The following is a 12838-nucleotide window of genomic DNA, read 5'->3' as shown; positions in this document are numbered from 1 at the left end:
AGACACAGAGAGACAGAGAGAGAGACAGAGAGACAGAGACAGAGAAAGATACAGAGATAGGAAGAGACTGACAGACAGACAGACACACACACACACTCACACATACACACACAGAGAAATGAATCATTTAGAAAAGTGAATCCATAAGCATTGTGGCAGACATCTCAACAAAACTATAAAGCTGAGAAGATGTTGAAATAAAGAATTTGAAGCCCTAACATAAAATGGCTCTCACCCCAGACCATTCCTTACAAATTCATGGAAATATATGGAATTTCTATGAAAAAAAGCACTCAAAATTTTACAGCCACCAAACTAGTTTTACAAAAAATTCTAAAGAATGGCCTAGATGGAGAAAATTTAAAGTCAAAAGACCTAGTAGAGTGACTACACCATGTAGGATGAATAATTGATTAGAATAGAGAAATGAAAATTAGCAACAGAAAAATAATATAATGAAAAGTGTAAGTCAATACTTCTCAGTAATGACCCTCAATGTGAATAGTCTCAGTTTCCTGATTAAAAGGCAAAGATTTGCAAAATGAATAAAGAAAAAATGCAAGGCCTGCCAGCCAGCTCAGTGGACTAAAGCACCTGATGAGGATGAGTGCATTGGCTGGGGTTCCAAAACCTTTGTGCTGTGCCAGCCCCACCCTGGGGAGTATATTGAGATGTGATTGAGACTGGGTGTGGCTCTGCACACTTGTAATGCCAGCACCTGGGAGGCTGAAAACAGGAAAATTACTATGACTCCCATCTCCTTAATGAAATCCTATTGACCCTGTACTAAATACATAAAAAGAAAGTGCTAAACTTAAGAAAATTGCAAACATATATAACATAGCATTGCAGCTGTTGATACTTTGAAGTAATTCCCTTGTAGTTTGTTTTTGTACATGAAATCTGTGCCTTCCCCTATTACGTCAAGAAGTTTATCTATCTTCTCTTCCAGTAGATTTCTTTAGATAACTTTTAGTCCACTGCTGGTGGAAATGTAGACTGGTGCTGCTTGTCATGTCGTATCAATTGCTGCTGTACTGTCTCTCCAATAAATGTTTTTAAAACAGAGTAATAAATGCAAACATAAGACAAGAAAAAAATGTCGTAGGACTGTCTTGCTACAATGCTATATATGGTTAGACTTCTCAAATTGTGTAAAAATATATAATTGTTTATTCCTATTTTTATTTTTTATTTCTTATTTTTTAAATAATTTTATGGAGAAACAAATAGCAATGAGACAGTTTCAAAATTGATTAGCAGGACAGTTTCAATAATTGATAGATTGCATATTGTTGTCTTCTTAGTGGTTATTCATAAAACAAGATGCCGACATGATATCCTGTCCAAACACCATTGGTACAATTACTTCTTCTCATTGAATTAAGAGAAAGTAGCTGTATATCTATCACATTTTGGTATACAGATACATCATTCATTTCTATCCCATTTATTTGTTTAGTTTTGTCAAAGATGAGTATTCCACTACATGAAAATATTGTAGGTGCATGAATTTAGCATATTTTTAAAATATTCTTTTCTACTTTTCTCTTTTTTTTCTTCACGTTCTGCCGGGACTTAAAGTTTAACATATCAATACTTGTTGGAAAATACCTGTTCCATGTTGTGTCTAAGATGTTTGATATTCAGAAAGATAGTGAGGTTCAGCTCAACTGCCTGTGTTACAGAATAATAAAATCATTAAGTTTCTCTTTTGGAGGGTTAACAACTTAAGTTTGCAGACCAAAAATTAGAGAAAAGGAAAGGTTGCAAGGACAACCAACATTTTGGCCCAGGCTTTCAAGGTCAGTGAAGACTCAGGATTAGGAGAACTTGTACTGTAACATCTTGGAACTAAGTAGTGTCCCAAACTTACTGATGAAGGAGGTTATGGGACCACAGAAGAAAATGATTGATGTTGTAATGTCTAAGGAGAATCACATGGAGAGAAAACATTCTCACAGGCTTTCACAGAGAGCAAATTGGTCAAGCAATGGCTGTGACTCATCCACATGTCTTACACTGAAAAACGTTCTACAAACTGAGGTACAGGGTCTCAGGATAAATTCTGAGGGTATATGTTTGACCTTTTCAAATAAAAAGGTTATGTTTCTTGTTAGGTAGTTCTTGATTTATCTTGGTCTTAACCATCCAGCAGAAAAGTATAAAAACGAGGTATAAAAAGTAATACCATATTAATATGTTGAGGTGTAAAAGGCTCAAGTCAACAACTTCTAACATTGACAGTCCTATGGAAACCCAAAACTATTATGGACTAATGGACGATATTGTAATATTTTGCTGAATTCAAGCACCTACAGTATTTAAATGGCAATGGAATACTTATCTCTGACAAAAATAAACAAAAAAAAAGTGGATACAAATGAAGGACTCTTTTGTATCTGTATTTACAAAATAGTATAGATATACAGCTGCTTTCTCTTAATTCAATGAGAAGACAGATTTGTATTAATAGTGTTTTTTTATTGTTATTAGACCTTTATAGAGGATGGGGAGATGGCTCAGTAGAATAAGTGCTTCCCTGGCAAGAAAAGGAGCCTGAATTCAATCCCTGGTACCGCCAAAAAAGCAAAACAAAATAAAAAACAAAGAAACAAACAAATACCTTCATTACAGGTGCTTACATTTTATTGACTTTTTTGAAAAAAAATCAAGTTTTAAACTTTTAGCACATATTAAAAATGAACTTCTTAAAAATCTCAACTTGACCAGATACGAAACAATTCAAAAACTTTTACAGGTGTATTGAGAAAAAACAGGCTTTTTAAAAAAAATGTCTGTCATTACCAAAAAGAGACGTCTTTATTTAAAAATAATAAAAACCCCATGATGCATAGATGATGCAGATATTTCTAATTATCTTGTCAATAGGCAAAAAACAAGAGCTTAAGGTCTTCCATTCTAATCTTTTATTCATTTCTTATTGTTGGAATTTCCTGTTCATTTTTTCTTGTTGGATGACTAAACTTGATGATGGTTAGGCCGATATTTACTCAGCCCTGGCCTGCTTAGCCTCAGGAGCAGACAAATTCTCAGCTGGTGGATTGGATGCTTTTGTCTCTTGACCATCTTGTGGTTTAGGGTTTCCTGGGCGTCTGCATGGGTAATTGAGGTTGTGCTGGGATGGTATGGAGTTTGAGGTAGCTGCTGACCTTCTGCTATTCATAATACAAGATACAAACATGATATCTTGTCTAAATCTCCTTGATTTTCTTTATCTTCTTTATTGACATGCTCTCTACACTGTCTTTGGTTAGGAAGTTCCCTGCAGAATCGTGGACTAATAGTGCTTGGACAGGAGATCATGTCTGCATCTTGTACTATGAATAACCATTAAGAAGACAACAATATACAATGAATTAGTTATTGAAACTGTCCTACTAACAGGTTTTTAAACTGTATCTTTGCTATTTGATTCTCAATAAAATTGATAATAAATAAATAAATAAATAAATTGACTAGGTTAGCTGCATGTTGATACATAACAACTATAAACATACAAAAATCACTAAATGGTACTCATAATTTCATAAATCAAACACTACTGAACATCAAAGATCATATATACATTAACATTAAATGCATCTCAATAATCAACTGTCACAAGAAGATAAACCCAACAAAAAAATGAACAAAGAAATATAGTTGAACCAAATCTTTGAAAACATTGCCTTAATATGTATCTACAAACTTTTCCACCTAACAAGAACATACACATTTTTCTCAGTAGTACATATAACTTCATCTAAAATTGACCACATATGAACATGTATAAGTAAATTCAAAGAAATAGAAAATATCTCATGTATATTATCATATAATAGGTTAATAAAATCAGAAATCAATGGCTAAAATCTCAGAAATTATTCAAAATCACAACAACTGGACCATACCCTTATGAATAATCAAATGTTCAAAAGAGAAATCAGAGAAGAAATTACCAGTTCCTAAAATCAAACCATAAAGGCATTGCAACATACCAGAACTTATTGAACACAGTGAAAGCAGTCAAAAGAGAGATCAAATGATAAGGTAAGAAAGAAAATTATAAAGAAAAAATGGAAATGAAACTGTATTTTTATTTTTTAAATTAATTTCATTGAAAAATAGCAATGAGGGTTTCAAAATAGATTAGTAGGACAGTTTGAATAATTAATACATTGCATTTTGTTGTCTTCATAGTGGTTATTCATAATACAAGATTCAGACACAATATCCTGTCCAAACACTATCAGTACAAATCTTTCTTCTCATTTAATTAAGAAAAAGTAGCTGTATATCTATCCTAGCTATTTTGTATATACAGACACAAAGTGGGCCTTCATTTATATCCCCTTTTTTTTGTTTAGCTTTTTGTCAGAGATGGGTATTCAATTGCAACTTAAATATTGTAGGTGTGTGAATTCAGCAAAATATTTCAATATTGTCCAATTGTCCATAATAGTAGTGGGTTATCAACACAGCTGGCAATGTCAAAAGTTGTTGACTTCCACCTTTTACAGTTCAGCATATTAATATGACTTTACTGTTTATATCTCATTTTTAAAAATTTTTGCTGGATGGTTAAAACCAAGATAAAGCAAAACCTATATAACAAGAAATGTAACCTTTTGTATTTAACAAGGACAGTAAGATGCCCTTAGGATTTATCCTGAAACCCTATACCATACTTTGTAGATCCTTTGTCAGTGTCAGCCATGTGGATGAATCATGGCCATTGCTTGACCAATTTGCTTTCAGTGAAAGCCTGAGAGAATGTTTTCTCTCCATTTGACTCTCCTTATTACGGCCACACTTCAAATGCCTGTCACTGGTCTTCTAAATGCATACTGCTTCTAATGTCATATCATTTACTGTTATAGTGTCTCTCAAGTAAATGTTTATTTTAAAAAAGGGCAATGAATGAAAATAAGAGATAAGTAAAGTCATAGAACTATCCTTCTGCAGTGCCATAATGGTTACATTTCTAAATTTCTATGTGAAAATATGTAATGAAACTATTTTAAAAAGTTCAAAGAGTGGGCCTGCCCGTTGGCTCTGTTACTTAAGTATCTGCTTAGGGAAAGCAGTCAGGCTCACATTCTGAGCCTGATCCTTATGCCTTACCAGACCTACCCTTAAGGCATCCTGAGCAAGCAAAAAAAAAAGTAGTGATACATAAATAAATAAATAAATAAGTATTAAAAGTACAAAGAATCAATGAATTGAGAAAGTGACTCTTTCAAAGAACAAATTGAACTTGCACACTCCTAGTCAAACTTAAAGAAAGAAGAAAGAAAGAAGGAAAGAAGGAAAGAAGGAAAGAAAGAAAGAAAGAAAGAAAGAAGGAAGGAAGGAAGGAAGAAAGAAAGAAAGAAAGAAAGAAAGAAAGAAAGAAAGAAAGAAAGAAAGAAAGAAAGACAGAAAGACAAAAAGACAGAAAGACAGAAAGACAGAGGAAGGTAGGAAGTAAAGCAAGAAAGAAGGAAAAAAAGAAAATGTAGTGCATGAACCATTTTGATTAAAAATGAAAAATGATAATATTCACCACCAAAACAGAGAAGGTTTATAACAGTTACTTCAAATCCTATTGCTTGTGAACTGGAAATTCAAGAGAAATTGATAAATTACTAGACATATAGAACTTATCAAAATAGAGGTGTCTCCACATTGACTCTCAAAGAGGTTGTATCATTCTACACTCCCACCAATTGACAAGAGTTCGTTTTTCTCCACAGCCTCTGTAGCATTTGTCATTAATTCATTTCTTCATGATAGCCATTATTTGTGGTTTTAGATAGAATCTTAGTGTTGTTTTAATTTGGAATTCTGCTAAATATTTTCCTTGTATTTTTTTGTCATATGAATATTTTTTTGAGAAGGATATATTCATCTCATATGTCCATTTTTAGATTTTGTTATTGAATTTTGGGGATCTGATATTTTGTTTTAGTTCTTTATGTATTCCACATAGAAGTCTTTTGTCTAAGTGACTATTGTTTAAGACTTTTTCTATTTTAGAATTTCTTTTCACTCTCTTGAGAATTTCTCTTGATGTGCAGAAACTTTTCAATAAGATAACATTCCAGTTGTTGATTTTTTGAAGTATTTCCCTTGCAGTATGTTTTTGTTCATGAACTTTTTGCCTACTCCTATGTCATCAAGAAATCTATTCACCTCCTCTTCCAGTATATTTGTTTAGATAATGTCTAGATAATTAATTATTTTGACCTTAGATTGCCTGGACGTTGATAGACCTGGATCTAATTTTATTTTTCAGCATGTGAAAGCCAGTATTTCCAGCATCATTTCTTTAAGAGGCTTTCTTCCATTGTATGTGTTTTGTTCTTTGTCAAAGATGAGTAGCTGAGTGTGTTTATAGTTCTGTCAGCAACTGCTAATCTGTTCCCTTGACTATCAAGTTTCTGTTTTGGATTACCATGCTGATTTTGTCACAGAATACTTTTAAGTTGAGTATTCTACTTATACTGGTGGTTATAGTTTATGTATATTAGCTTATCTTTGTCATGTTATTTTTGGCTATTTGTCCCTACTTATCCTATGTTTAATTGCTCATCCTGTTTGGTGGTTTCTATCTGTTATGGTTCTTGGAAATGCTATGTTTATCTCCTCCTATTTTATTTTCCATTGCTCTTTGTACTGTTGCTTTGATGTTCATGAGTTTCTTTAGCTGTTCTTTGTCATGGAAATATTTTACTTCTCCATTATTTTTGAAAGATAGTTTTGTAAGGTACATACATTTAGCTTTGATGTTGTTTTCTTTAAGGACTTGAGATACTTCACTCCAAGATCTTCTAGAGTTGATGTTTTCTGTTGAGAAAACTGCTATGATTCTGCTGGGCATTTCTTTAAATGGGATCTGTATCTTTTATCCAACACCTATTAATACATTGTTCTTTCTTTCTTTTTAAGTAATTTTATTGAGAAATAAATAGCAATAAGACAGTTTTCAAAACCGATTAGTAGGACAGTTTCAATAATTAATACATTTCATATTGTTGTCTTAGTTGTTATTCATTTTACAAGATGCAGATATAATATCCTGTCCACAAACACTATTAGAAGAAATCTTTTTGTTTACTGAATTAAGAGAATATAGGTGTGTATCTGTCATAACTGTTTAGAATATACGGATACAAAATGATCATTCATTGTATCCTTTTTTTGTTTAGTTTTGTCAAAGAAGGGTATTCCATTGTCATGTAAATATTGTTGGTGTGTGAATTCAGCAAAATATACCAATATAGCCAAGTAGTCCATAATAGTAGTGGGTTTTCAAAAGGACTGGCAATGTCACAATTTATTCACTTGATCCTTTTATAGCTCAGCATACTAGTATGGTTGTACTTTTTATACTTCATGTTTATACTTTTCTGATTGATGTTTAAGACCAAGACAAAGCAATATACATATAATAATATAAATATAATAAGAAATGTAACATTTTTTCTGATAAGGCCAGTCAAATCCCTTCAGGATTCATCCAGAAACCCTGTACTGTAGTTTGTAAAACCTTTGTCAGTATCAGCTATGCGGGTGAATCATGGCCATTGCTTGTTTTCTCTCCATGTGCCTCTCCTTAGGTACACTCTATATCATCACTCACTTTCCTTTGTGGCCACATATTCTCCTTCATCAGAAATTTTGGGAAAAACCTGAGTTACATGATGTTAAAGTGCAGATTCTATATCTTGAGTCTTCACAGATCTTGAAAGGTTAGGGCCAAAATGTTGGCTGTTCTTGCAGCCCATCTTTTTCTCTAGTTTTTGGTCTCAAATCCCACATCGTAACCCTCAAGAAGAAAAGCTTATCATTACTACCCTACGACACAGTCTGTTGAGCTTAACCTAACTATCTGTTGAATATCATACATCTTAGACATAACATGGAACAGGTATTTTTCATCAAATATTGATAAGTTAAATTTTAAGTCCCTACAGAATATGAAGAATAAAACTAAAAGTTTAAAAATATTGTTAAAAATCGGAATAAACAGCTACATAACTTTTCACATAAATTTAGAAATCTAACAGTATAAAACATTGTAGCAGGACAATCCTGCGACGTTTCTTGTCTCTTTTTTTCATTTGTTATGTTTTATTTTTTTTTCAAACATTTACTTGAGAGACAGTGTGACAGTAGTTGGTATGTCATGATAAGCATTACATATTTAGAAGACCAGAATTTCAGGCATTCCTACTCTTACACATTGCTAACTTCAGTGTAGTTGCTTAGCTCACAGATATCAGCATATGTATAGTTAGTTAGGGTGAGAATCCTACCAATTAAAAGCTAGTTTCAGAAACCTGCTGAAGATTCTCAAGATCATTTCATCACCTATCTTGTGCATATAAATGTATGGCTTTGCCCTGTCATGTTTCCTAGCTTTTCTCCTTGCCCTCTCTTCATTGTCTAATCCTCAATATCTTGCTTTTCCTTTTAGTTATGTTCCACCTTTCTAGTTTTATTTATTCATTTGAATTCTTGTACTAGGGAGATTATATGATATTTACACATGTCTATCTGGTTTATGTCACTTATGAGTATATCTTCAAGTGGCATCCACTTAAGCATAATGGCTTTGAGTTTATCACTCCTTATAACTGAATAATACTCCATTGCACAAAAATACCACATCTTTTTAATTCATTCCTCAGGTGATAGACATCTTGGTTGTTTCCAAGATTTGGCTACCACAAATTGTGCTGCTATGAAAATTGGTACATATATGTATATCACTATGATATGATGTTTTCAGTTCCTCTGGGAAAATTCCCATTAGGGGGACAGCTGGTTTGAATGGGATTTCCAGTCCTAGTTTTCTAAGGAGTATCCACACTGTTTCCTATAAGAGTTAAACCAGTCTACATTTTCATGAGCAGGGGAGAAGGGTTCCTTTTTCCCCACAGCCTCTCTAACATTTATTGTTGGTTGATTTGTTTATGATAGCCATTTTTTCTGGGGTTAGATGATATCTCAGTGGTATTTTAGTTTGCATTCAATGATGACTACTAATGTGGAGCATTTTTTCTATATTTATTCACTTCTTTAATTTCTTCCTCTGGGAAGTGTATGTGTTCATCTCGGATGCCCATTTATGGATTGTGTCTCTAAATTTGTGGCCCTAATGTTTTTTTTTTTTTATGTCTTTACACATTCTAGAAAGCAGACCTTTTTCTGAGTACTTATTAGTCAAGATTTTTCCAAATTGGTAGGTTGTCTTTTCCCTTCATTGATCATTTCTTTTGATGTGCAAAAACTTCTCAATAAGAGGAGGTCTCAGTTGTTTGTTCTTTCAAGTATTACCTATGTGATTTGATTTTCATCCATGAAACTTTGTCTACCCCTATGCCTTCAAGAGTTCTTCCTACTTTCCCTTTTGGAGATTTAGTATCTTTGCTTTAATGTTTAGATCTTTAAACCATTTTGACTTTAGCTTAGTCCATGGTGATAGGCCTGGGTCAAGTTTATTTTTCGACGTGTAGAGAGCCAGTATTTCCAGCACCATCTGTCAAAGAGGCTATCTTTCTTCCAGTAAATATGTTTGGCCCCTTTGTCGAAGATAAGTTAGCTGAGTGTGTTGCTAGAGGATTCTTCATCTTCTATTTTATTCAATTGATCCACAGATGTATTTGTTGCCAGTACCATGCTGATTTTATAACAGTAACTTTGTAGTATTATTTAAAGTCAGCAACTCTAATACCTCCTGCCTTGTCTTTGTTGCCCAGGATTGCCTTTGTTATTCTAGATATTTTCTGCTCCCAATTAAGTTTTAAGAATGATTTCTCTAGGGTGTGAGGTATGTTGGTGATAGTTTCATAGGCATTACATTAACTCTGTAGAGCAATTTTGGGAGTATCGCTATCTTCATAATGTTTGTTCTTCCTATCCAGTAGCAGGTAATATCTATTTTTTGAAATCCTCCACAATCTCTTTTTTGCAGCGTATGATAATTTTTATTGAATAGAATTTTGACTGCTTTATTTAGATCAATTCCAAGTATTTTGTTTTTCGCAGTGCTAGTGTAAAGGTTATTGTTTCTCTGATTTTCCTCTCAGTGTGTTTGTTATTTTTGTAGAGGAATGCTATTGACTTTTCAGTATTGACTTTGTATCCCGCTATGCTACTGAATTTGTGTATCAATTCTAGTAGCTTTATGGTATGGTTTTTGGGTTTTCCAAGTAAAATATCATGTAATCTGCAAATAATGATAATGGAACTTCTTTTTTACTTATTCTTATTTCTTTTATTTCTGTCTCTTGTCTAATGGCTGTAGCTAATGATTTCAGAACTATATTGAATAGGAGTGGTGAAAGAGGACATCCTTGTCTTCTGCGAGATGTGAAAGTAAGCAATTTTGGTTTTTGCCCATTTAGAATTATGTTAACTGTTGGGTTGCCCTATGTGGCTTTTATAAGATTCAAGGAGAGGCCATCTTTTGCAGTTTTCTTTAAGACTTTGAACATGAATGGGTATTTCACTTTCTCAAAAGTCTTTTCTACATCAATTGAGATGATCATATCGGTTTTAGATTTGGCTTTATTGATATAGTATGTCACATTATAGATTTGCCTATATTGTACTATCCTTGCATCCCTCGGTTCAAATTTATCTGGTCGTGGTTTATAATCTTCTTGATGATTTGCTGTATTCTATTTCCATGGATTTTATTAAAGATTTTTGCATTTATTTTCATGAGAAAGATTGGCCTATAGTTCTATTTTTTTGGTTGCGTCTCTCCCTGGTTTGTTATCAATGTAATACTTGCCTCTAGTAATGATACTGGGAAGATTGCATCCTTTTCAATTTCAGTGAAGAATTTTAGGATTGTGGGATTATATCATCTGTAAAATTCTTCTAGAATTCACCATTGAATCCATCAGGACCTGGGCTTTTCTTTGTTGTTATGCTTATTTCATTTCATATTTCATTGGCTTTTATTGAGTCATTGAGAGTTGTTTTATCTTCTTGATTCCATTTTGGTAATTTGTACCGTTCTAGAAATCTGTCCATTTATTCTGTGGTTTCTATTGTGTGAGAGTAAAGATTCTCAAAGTAGCTGTTGATAATCTTCTGAATTTCCACTGGGTCTGTGGCAATTATACACTTTTCATTCTTTATTGCTTGTAGTTGAATTTTTTCTTTCTTTTTTTTGATAATGTTAAGTAGTGGCAGATCGATTTTATTTAATCTTTCAAAGATCCAACTTTTTTGTTCATTAATTCTTTGAACTGTTTTCTTTGTCTCCTTTGAATTGATTTCTGCTGTAATACTTATGAGTTCTTCCCATCTTTTCGCTTTGAATTTGATATCCTCTTCCTTTTCTAGATGTCAGAGGTTCAAGTTTAGGATGTTTATTTTTTCCTGTTGTGTTTTCCTAATGTATGAGTTGACAGCTATACATTTCCTACTCAGAACTGCTTTCTTCTCATCCCATAAATTCCGATAAGTTGTGCTCGAATTTTCATTGAATTGTAGATATTGTTCATTTTCTTGTTTAATTTCATCTGTGACCATTGGATGCTGAGTAGAGTGTTTCCATAGATTTATGGGGTTTTTGTGGTTTCTTTTGTCATTCATTTCCAGTTTCATGCAATGTGGTCAGATAATATGCATGGTACTGTTTCTGTTTTCTTGCACATACTTTTGCATGACCTATGGTCGAGTATGTGGTATATTTTAGAAAATAACTTATGTGCAGCTGAAAAAAATGTGTATTCAGCTATGGTTAGATGAAACACTTTGTATATTTCCACTAAATTCATTTGTGAAAAGCTGTGGTCCAGTTCTGCTACTTTATGAATTTTTTGTCTGCTTGTCCTATCTTTTTGTTATTCAGGACGTGTTAAGGTCTCCTCTTAAAATTTTGGAATTGGATATTAGAATTTTCATGTCCATTAAGATTTGTCTTATATAATTGCATGCTTCCATGATGGTGCCTACATTGTTATGAGTTTGACCTCTTTCTCTTGAATTTTTCCTCCAACCAGTATATAGTGACTTGCTTTATTCATTTGATCATTTTTGCTTTGAAGTTGAGACTGTCTGAGAATGGGATTTCTTTTTTATTTTTTTATTTTCTTTCCAAAATTTTATTGATAAACAGTAATGAGACAGTTTCAAATAGAATCGGAAGCACAATTTCAACAAATAACACACTGCATATATTCTTCTTAGTGGTTAATTGCTGTACAAGATGCGGACTTGAGATCCTATTCACAAACACCATTAGAACAAATCATTCTATTCATTAAGAGAATGCAACTATATATCTATCCTAACCACTTTGAATACACAGATACAAAATGGACATTCATCTGTATACCCTATTTTTTCTAAGTTCCGTTATTGAATATTATAGGTGTGTAAACTCAGCAAAATATTCTAAAAGAGTCCAGTAGACCATAACAGCATTGGGTCTTCTGTTTAACTTGTAATGTCAGAAATTATTGACCTGAGTCCCCCACAGCTCAACATAACAGCATGGCTTTACTTTCTATATTTCGTCTTTATACTTTTCCACTGGATGGTTAAGACCAAGTTAAAGCAGGACCTGTGCAATAAGAGTTGTAGATTTTTGGTCTGGAAAGGTCAGTGAAATCCCCTCAGGATTTATATTGAGATCCTGTACCTCAGATTGCAGAACTTTGTCAGTGCAACCATGTGGATGGGTCGTGGCCAATGCTTGGCCAATGTGCTCTCTGTGAAAGCCTGAGAGAGTGTTTTCTCCCCATGCGATTCTCCTTAGGCACACTCTTCGTCATTGATCACTTTCATCTTTGGCCCCATAATCTTCTTGATCAGAAAATTTGGGACA

The sequence above is a fragment of the Octodon degus genome, unplaced genomic scaffold (genome assembly GCF_000260255.1).
Source record: "Octodon degus isolate 3935 unplaced genomic scaffold, OctDeg1.0 scaffold00115, whole genome shotgun sequence".
Taxonomy (NCBI): Eukaryota; Metazoa; Chordata; class Mammalia; order Rodentia; family Octodontidae; genus Octodon; species Octodon degus.
The sequence above is the reverse complement of the archived record's forward strand: the minus strand, read 5'-3'. Positions refer to the sequence as shown.